Raw genomic sequence first — 10252 nt, forward strand, 5'->3', positions numbered from 1 at the left:
GGTTGTATATTTCTTGAGATATGGTCCAACTTCCGGTTGACCCGGAAGTAGAGGTCAACTTGAGGTCACGGTTTGTCAAAAATATATTTTTATGCCTAAGGAGTTTATAACTGAAAAAAGTTTTATAATCTGTTGTATAGTTCTTGAGATATGGTCCCACTTCCGGCCGACCCGGAAGTAGGGGTCAACTTGAGGTCACGATCTTTCAAAATTAATCTCCAATCCCCAAAGAGTCTTTAGCAACAAACAGTCTTAAAATCGGCTGTATACTTCTTGAGATATGGTGCTGCAAAGATTTTCTGATTGAATATGCAAATGAGGGTCATGTGGTTAATTAGTTACTAGTTGCCATTTTTCAAAAACAAATTAAAAATGCAAATATCACGACATCGTCTTCTCAGACTCTCCCCAAGAGTCCTCAACCCATACAGATCCGCAGTGTGTTGCAAGAGCCGTAGAGATGTTTAAACATTGCATAGAAAGTGACTGCACCCAATTTATGAAGTACTACGTTGTACCCATGATGCCAAGATTCTAATTGATTAATTAATTAATAGACGAACATTTATTGCTTTTATGGACTGAAACAAATCTTATTAGAATCAGTGTATTTTTCTACACATAATATGATATTTAGGAAACTAACAAATAAATTATTTAGAAGTTATTGTGTTTTTGACCAGTTTAAAGTATAGATTTGAAGAGCCATTGTGTTTGTGCACAGACACAAAACGTGCATTACATGACGTCATGGTGACGTCGTCCAGAATTTTATGTCGGAAATCACATTAACAGGACCTGACTAGTGTATAGCTGAAAAAAGTTTCAGGATCGGCGGTCTAATTTTTGAGATATGGTGTTAACTAGGTTTGCTAATTAAATATTCACAAGCTTAATTAAGGCTTATTAATTAAAATTTGTTACATTTTTTACGATAAGAATTAAGCTTATGTTCTAAGCTTCAATTTGGTATAATAAACTCACTCTTTCGTATTATGGTTTAGGAGATTAGGCTGCCGCAAAAACGTGTACAAACACTATGGGATTTAGGGAGAAACAAAGAATAATAATAATAATAATAATAATAAAAATAATAAAAATCTCGACGAAAACAATAGCTGTTCCGACTGGATCGGAACAGCTAATAATAAAAATAATAAAAATCTCGACGAAAACAATAGCTGTTCCGACTGGATCGGAACAGCTAATAATAATAATAATAATAATAATAATAATAATAATAATAATAATAAAAATAATAAAAATCTCGACGAAAACAATAGCTGTTCCGACTGGATCGGAACAGCTAATAATAAAAACAATAGAAATCTAGACGAAAACAATACCTGTTCCGACGGACGGTCGGAACAGCTAATAAAATAATAGCCTTCACAGTTGGTGTATCTCAACATATGCATTAAATAACAAACGTGCGACAATTTGAGCTCAATTGGTCATCGAACTTGCGAGACAATAATGAAATTTAAAAAAAAACCTTGTCACACGAAGTTGTGTGCGTTTAGATGGTTGATTTCGAGACCTCAATTTCTAAACTTGAGGTCTCGAAATCAAATTCGGGGAAAATTACTTCTTTCTCGAAAATTACGTCACTTTAGAGGGCGCTGTTTCTCACAATGTTTTATACTATCAACCTCTCCCCATTACTCGTCACCAAGTAAGGTTTTATGCTAATAGTTTTGTTGAATAATTACCAATAGTGTCCACTGCCTTTAAGACAATAATACAGAGTCCATGTATAAATTTTGTATACCTTTACCGAAGTATAAAGCACTCTTTGTCTATGACATAGCATCCTGTAACTAAAGTGTTCTACTCGCAAAATACTAACCACGTTTAAAGCACTGTTTGTCTATGACATAGCATCCTGTAACTAAAGTGTTCTACTCGCGAAATACTTACCACGTTTAAAGCACTGTTTGTCTATGCCATAATATCATGTGTAAAGTGTGAGCCAAATGTTCATGATGTCTAAACTACGAACTATCCTGGGGGGACCCACCGTGGTGTAGTGGTAGAGTGGCGGACTGCGAAGCCAATGGTCCCCGGTTCGAGCCACGGTGGTAGCAGTCTCAGTATCATGAAGTCTAGTATGTTTAGTACAATTATGCAGATGTTAGTCTTGGACTGACTTAGACTTGACTCAAGTCCCAATCCCGTGCCATCGCCAGAACACTAATGTTTTGTGATGCTATGCATTCCCCAACCTGTTTTGTTGACCGTGCGGCGATCGAGCGCGCACTGTACTGTATAAAGGCCCAGTCCCACTAGGGATGTACCAGAACGTAAACGAAAGAACGTACGGAAACCTAAATAGGACGTATGGTAAATGCTCTGGCGTGTAACCAGAATTTTGATTGGTCACTCGGTACTCTTGCACCAGCAGCACTGCCTGTCCCCTCATTACTGGAACGTATGCAAATCTTTATTGTCCGAGAGGCGGTCTGAAGGGCGCACCACGACCAGGCCCAGATTAACCTGTAGCCCTATTGTCCAGTTGTGGCACACAAAGGATAGGCATACCTCCTGACAGAAGAGATAGTCGTGTGCAGTGGGACAGGTTAGAGCCCACGCACGCGTGTAACCACATGAGGTTTGTTCAACCCGCCAAATTGAATTAAGTAAAGTGTGGAATCTCATGAACTTTTTCGCACTATAGTTATTCCCGGAGAACCTTTGGTCGATCTTTTTAAACATAACACAAGCTCTTTTCACACCATAAGTATTTCCTTGGGTTTGATCTAAGTGTGAAACGGCCGTGCATATTCCTTTGAAATAGTGCTCCCGGAAGTTACCTATATAAAATGGGATATGTTGGGATACACCAAGTGAGAATACTGGTCTTTGACAATTACCAAACGTGTTAAACACCTTTAACTATTTAGGGTAGAATGTAAATGTACACCCCACAAACACCCAACCCCCACTCAAGTATCTAAGGAGCTGAATGCACATTCCGATTTTCTCAGGGGAGTCAAGGGCTGTTTTAGAAGCAAAACTCGGATGTAAAATCTCCTAGGAATTGAATATTTGAAGTTAAAATTTAAACATTACTTCCTCGAGAAAACAAAACAATGGTCTATTAAGAGGTCACATGCACGAAACGAAGATACATGGCTAAAGAGAGGGAAACAATAATATTTCCCTTCGCCATTTGTAAACGCGTCTATACCACAGGGATTAGGCTATTATTTAGAAAGAAAACCACATAGCGCAGATTCCACGAACCTGTACCCAACTGCTTAAGTCCACTTACGCAAGGTTTATGGCGCAAGTTGCTCTATAAACATTGCGCAAGTGGACTTTACGAGGTTGCGCAAAGTTTCGTGAAATCTGCTGCAGGTAAAGTTATGTACTAAGTCTCAACTGCACGGCCCTGCCTTCCACTGATGTATGCGTCTTCTGTAACCATTCTCTGCTAACTGTGACAGTGCCGAATTGTATCGCTATCTGTGTGTGCTAAGCACGCCTTGAAACCTTGAGTACGCACGCGAACAAGCAAACAATTCCCCGCTTACTCGTACAAATATGATTGACGTAAGCGCAGATACCCTTGCCTACGTCAGTAAAACGCCCGTGAGTGAAACAAACACATGTTACTATTCGAGGTAAACTTTAAAATTGTGTTGCTTAACAACAAAATTGATTGTGTATATTTATTGCTTAATCTGTCGCTCCTGTTTTGTAACACTATAACATCGAACAACCTTGTCCAGCCTGTTTCCTCTGCACAGCGAAGGCATCTAGACACAACAAAAGAGCCACTCAAGCTTCCTCTAATCCGCCTCAGCGTTATTAAATAAGCGTTTCGTATGAAACAGGTTAGGTTTAGATCTTAAAGGTACAACAGTATTTTTTAGAACAGATACACACATCGTAAACAGCTAAAGATATTTAAATGTTTTCTCAACTAAAGATACTAAGTAAAATCATAGTTGATGAGATGGTTTGGTAACACGTCATAAGAGTCGATTGTGGACGGTGAATTTTATTCGCAACATTAACTAATAGATGGGTACCTTTTGAAAAATAAGTTGATGGAAGTCAACAGAAAAGCAGTAGTAGGATGACTGTGAATTAAATCCACATTATCGATACCAAAACTTCACGCTAACATAATGTTTATCTCGGTTTTGAAACAAGAGTGGATGGTATTGATCGGTTGGGCATTGGAAGCGTTGTCTGTGAACTGTTTGTTTGTGCTCACAAAATGATACCATAGTAGTAAAGTTTGTTACTGTTGTTCCAAACCTCAGTGATGAAGTAAAATGGTCAAACCGTAGTAGGGTTGTTTGTACACTTGGCTGATATTAAATCAGATGCTGGTGTGGCTTGATAATAGCTCTGTTTCAGAGTGGTTCAGACAGTAAAGGGGTTGACTGTGAACTGTGTTAATGCATTAATTTCGTGGCACCATAAAGTAGACTCGTATAGTTAAGCTAAATAATGGTCTACTCTCTAAAATGTAAAAGAGTGTAAATCACTTTTTGAAGAGCCATAATTATAAGAAAAAACTCCTTTTCGAGTGGTCTTCCACTCTTTGAGACTGAAGTTTGCATCTTTTTGAGTGATTTTTCACTCTGTCCTGGAATGAAACTCTTCTAAAAGAGTGAAATAACTACCACCCTTTTTTAAGAGCCGTATGAGAGACAACTCGAAATGTAAAGAGTAGTTTCAATCACTCTTTACATTTAAGAGAGTAGTAATTGATGAGAGTAGTTGGTATTATGCTATTGATGGGAACATATTTTGTGTGTATTTATTATTATTCCCCGTGCTTTAAACTTGTTCCCAGTCTACGCCATAGAGCAACTGGTGCTTGGTGCCACGTCAGCAGCAAACGCTTATTAAATTTTGACGCTTTAATATAATTTGATTTTGTTCACTTGGCTGGAAATGAAAAGGCAGTGACGAAGAAGTGAAACCACGACGCCCTTGGTGGGAAAACTCGGCCATTGCTAATCATCAGATCAATCAAGAGTGAACTGAGGAAGTCAACGCTACCGCTGACAAATTTGAGTTGCTGTTTGTGTCTCAAGATTATTGCACCGTGTTTCAAGACTGTCGAACAATCTTACTCATGGTGACAATTAAACAGTTTTAAGTATGAAGATTTTGCTGCTAATCGGATTCCTGGTGTGGTGTACTGAAGGTTGGTGAAAGTCTTTCCCTTTTTACCATATTATTGTTAAATTGGTGCATCGTCGTTGACTGCTGGCTGGTCATGAATTTGTTTTGTACAGGTTTTCTCTGCCAATGTCAACAGAAAATGTGTTGTTAACGATGGCGCTGTCAAATATATATATATTTGTTTGTTTCACTTTTATTTGAACGATGTCTGGTATCACAATTCCTTCAAATTTATTTAAAATAGTGTATTAAATTATAATAAAACATTAAACAGAAATATATGAACGGAAAAATTTTCACGAAAACGTTGAATGCACCAATGTCTAAATTATGTATACATCTAATGACAAGAGAGTGAATTTGAATCCGTGTTATTACAATTTAAATACTATTTGGGGTTGTCCGATTCGGAATTGGAAGTTTTCTGTTTGGCAATTAAAAAAAAGTCCAATGATTGAAACAACGGCTCAATCAAAACTGAATGAACCGTGAACTCGTTTTCTTTCTTAAAATCAAGCAGTAGAAACTGGCCAACCATTGTGTTTGATTGCAAAGGCTTTCTTTGCGTTATACTAAACAGAAAAAGGAGAACATGAAAACTAACTTGCCAGGAAAATCTATATTACAATTTTGTGTGTGTTCAATCCTGTTTTATGTCTATCTTAATTTATTTTTCCGGTGTACAGCCGACGTATTTTATACACTTGTTTTGGCCAGTCAGACTACACAGTAATTTAACACAGGTCGAGTTGGTACCATCCTTGCATAATGCAACGCTTATAACACTCAATTAAAACTAAATAGCCAGGAAAACCTACAACTAGTACAAGTGTGGGATTTTACTCCATTTTATTGTCTATCTTAACTAATTTCCCTGGTGTACGGCAGTCAAATTACACGGTAATTTCACAATGTTCGAGTTGGTACCAACCTTGTTTAGGAAGTGTGTATAATACTTAAGGAAAACTAAATGGCCAGGAAAACCAATACTACAATATTTTGTTTTCAGTCCAGTTATTATATATCTTAATTTATTTGCCTGGTGAACGGCCACCGTCTTACAGTCTTTCATGGCAGTCAAACTACACAGTAATTTCACAAACGGGTCGAGTTGGTCCAATATAATCTTACTAGTGAAACGCGTAGTATACTAAGGGAATCAATGTGTGGTGAAGAGGTTTTCAACTAGTGGTTAAAACCCGCGCCGAGGCCTAGAATTTATAATTTTACCGAGACGAAGTCGAGGTAAATTATCAAGAACCAGGTCTCGGCGGGTTTAAACCACTAGTTGAAAACCGATTCAACACACTTTGATTCCCATTCATAAATACATTTTCGGTCAAAAAACATCAACACTTGTTGGTTAAAATAAATGCAAACATTATAATTATTCAATGATTTATTTCAACACAACACCCCTCCAGCTATGAAATAGTTAGGCCCTCGGTCCGATCGGGTAAACAACTCCTTGGGGAATATTGTGGGCGTACCGCGTATCGCGTGACGTGGTACAACTGTCCCGGTCGTTGCTCTCGACCAATAGGAATGAAGGAACTGTCTTACGCATAGGTGCAAACGCGCGTGTCACGCCCATGTTATAACACTTTTTACTGGTGTTATATCATCCGTTCAAAAAACACCTCGTGATGCCTCTTACACCAATCAGAATGGATAAATTGTCTTAGGTATTTATGAATATATAATAATAACACAGTGTGCCACAAACCTTTGAAGGTTCCGGTGCTCACTCTCCGTATATAAACTAGCCGAGAGCTTGTCCAAACTTAAAGGCAGTGGACACCATTGGTAATTACTCAAAATAATTATTTGCATAAAACCTTTCTTGATGACGAGTAATGGGGAGAGGTTGCTGGTACAAAACATTGTGAGAAACAGCTCTCTCTGAAGTGACCTAGATTTCGGGAAAGAAGTAATTTTCCTCGAATTTGATTTCGAGACCTCGGATTTAGAATTTGAGGTCTCGAAATCAAGAATCTGAAAGCACACAACTTTGTGTGACAAGGGTGTTTTTTTCTTTCATTATTATCTCGCAACTTTGATGACCGATTGAACTCAAATTTTCACAGGTTTGTTATTTTACGCGTATATTCAGATACACCAACTGCGAACGCAAGTCTTTGACAATTACCATCGGTGTACACTGCCTTTAAAGCTTCATCACACTCAGTTCGTGTAAGCTACTAATTGATATTCAAAAGTCGATGACCAGAAATACATTTGGGTAAACAGAATCATACCAAAGGTAGACAAATCGTCAGCGGCCCCACGAAGTGACACGAATGTCAAAAGGAGGGAAACTAACAATTATGAGAAAAACGACTTTGAACGACATGCACTTTTTAAAAACTGTTTTTTAATTGCATTTTATAGTCGCACCATTACAATTTTAACACGAACTTGAAGCGTATGAGTCAGAATACCTATTTATCTCACTATTTAGCTTCATTTCTGTTTAAATAAAGCGTTATTGGTTCTGAAAGATTCATCTCAGTTCGTGAAAACGCGAAACCCGGATTTTGACATTCGCGCGCAGTTGGTGTCACTTCGTGAAAACGCGAATCCAGGATTCTGACATGTGCGTGCAGTTGTTGTCACTTCGTGAAACCGCGAAGATGCGCGTAACCAAATAGCATGTTGCGCCGAACACCATCGTAAAAACTGGTACCCGCTGCGCTAAAAATAGTTTTTCTCTCAGTCATTAACAAAATGATAAAAGTATAGTTTGAAAGACAAACACTTCTAAAAAGCGTTTTTTTTTTATTGCAATTTTTAGTCGCATCATTATAATTTCAACACGTACTCCAAGTAATATGAACCAATATACTTATTTGTCTCATCATTTTGCTATATTTGTGTTTAAATAAAGCGTTATTGGCTCTGAAAGATTTGTGTCACTTAGTGAAAACGCGAAACCCGGATCCTTACATGTACGCGCAGTTGGTGTCACTTCGTGAAAACGCTAAGATATGCGTAATCACAATGGTATGTTACGCCGATCACCATCGTAAAAACTGGTACCCGCTACCTTAAATATATTTCTCTCAAATTCACCAAAAACAATGATACAATTATAGTTTTATGATTATAACAAATATTTTCAATAGATTATTGAATGTACTATTTTTTAGACATAGTTTAACAAAAGTGAATCAATTCAATTGTTAAATAAATAATGAAACAAACACTTCTCAAAGTCATTTTAAGCTACACAATGCTGTGCTTCTGGTTTTCTTTTTATTGGATAAACACAACAAATTAATCACAGAATAAATATTATATTAGGATTGGAAAAAAAATTGTTAAATAATCAATTAAGATTATCCCGAAGACAGTTACAAGTTAAACTTTTTATATTTTCAAGATGTTGGCTTATTAAACCATACAAAAATATCACACTGAGTTTTGGTGATGAACTGACATATTAATTACTAATTAAAAAACATATTTGTAAACATGTTCTCACACTCATCTGTTTTCATGAAACTGCAGCAGACCTTCATACTAGATTGTTTTGCCACTAGGCATGTTTCACATCTACTAATAATGATAATAATGATAATAATAAGATCAATCTTAGCTCTAAGAGAGAGCCATAACATTTTGTCTTTGGTGCAGAATGAGGAATGCTTCGAAAAATGATGATTTTCATGACTTATCAATATCTGTTTCTAGCATGTTACATTATTAGCACCTCAAACAAAAATCACTTGTTAAATACATATGAAACATTGCTTCATTTCATTCATGCACTCATAATTATAACAACCTTGGTTTAATGATAAAACAAAATAATATTTTGACATAAACAAACATTTTTCATAGAAAATAAATTGAATAAAAAGAGCAGTTTGAATTGCAAGTGAAACGAGCAGAGTTTAAAAAAATAAATCAGAATCAGTTGGCAGGCAGTTAAAAGCTCTACTTATTTCAATAAGGGTCTTGTTCTCCTGAACAAGTAAAGTTTTATGCTGATCATTCTATTTGCACTGTGAAATCGAGATTATCGCCAGAGTCTATTGTATGATCTTAACTTACTTTTTAACATCTGGGATATTATCACAGTTAAGTTTATGGGTGTGGGTAACTGTATGTGCTACTGTTAAATGTTTCTTTATATAAGTTGTCTTGGACATGTTTAAAACTAGGCAGTTTTTCTACCACACACTTACTTTATTTTGATAAAGAGCTGAATACAAATAAGTTTCCATTTGTGCCAGTCATCAATAATTGCCATGTAGTTTGCTAATAAAGATTGCGAATGGTTGGAGAGCCAGGATAGACCCAGGAAGTACCCCCTTACCCAGTGGTAGCACACTGAACAGGTAAACTAGATTGTGTTCAGAAGAAAAGCGATTGTGGTTTATATCAGTCCATAAATATTGAGCAAGCTGCCCACTGGTGGCTGGAAGATGGGGGTCGTCTCGATGGGCTGTTCTTTAGGGGATCTCAATATAAACTTACTTAAAAGTGATTCCCATAACCCAACTCCCGAGTTTTTGGATATCTTATATTCACACTCCTTTCGCCCCACTGTAGACAAACCAACAAGAATAACGTGCAATTCAGCTACTCTTATTGACAACATTTTCACCAACAGCGTAGACTCTCATCAGGCAGAAATTATTACTTCAGGTCTTAGTGATCATTTGCCAATTGTATTGTTCGGTCCCAGTTTTGTTAAAGTTAAAAACTCAAATATGTTTTATTGGAAACGGGATACCAGAGATCGAAATGTCTCCTTCATGAAACGTGAAATGGACACAATCCAATGGGATGAAATTGTTAATACTGAAGATGTAAATGAATGTTACTCCCGGTTTGTTACAAAACTAAATGAAGTGTTTGATAGATATGTTCCATATAAACGATTCAAATGTAAGAAATCAGTGTGCAATCCCTGGATGACCAAGGGTCTGTTGAAATCAATCAGAAGAAAACACAAGTTGTATAAATGCTATCTCCGAAACCCAAATGAATCTAACAAAAGAAAGTATGATAAATACAGAAACAAGTTAACAACTGTAATTAGAGAAGCGAACAAGATTTATTTCACTGCTTCCTTTGATAAGGAAAAAGGTAATAT

This window comes from Asterias rubens, chromosome 14 (assembly GCF_902459465.1).
Source record: "Asterias rubens chromosome 14, eAstRub1.3, whole genome shotgun sequence".
Lineage (NCBI taxonomy): Eukaryota > Metazoa > Echinodermata > Asteroidea > Forcipulatida > Asteriidae > Asterias > Asterias rubens.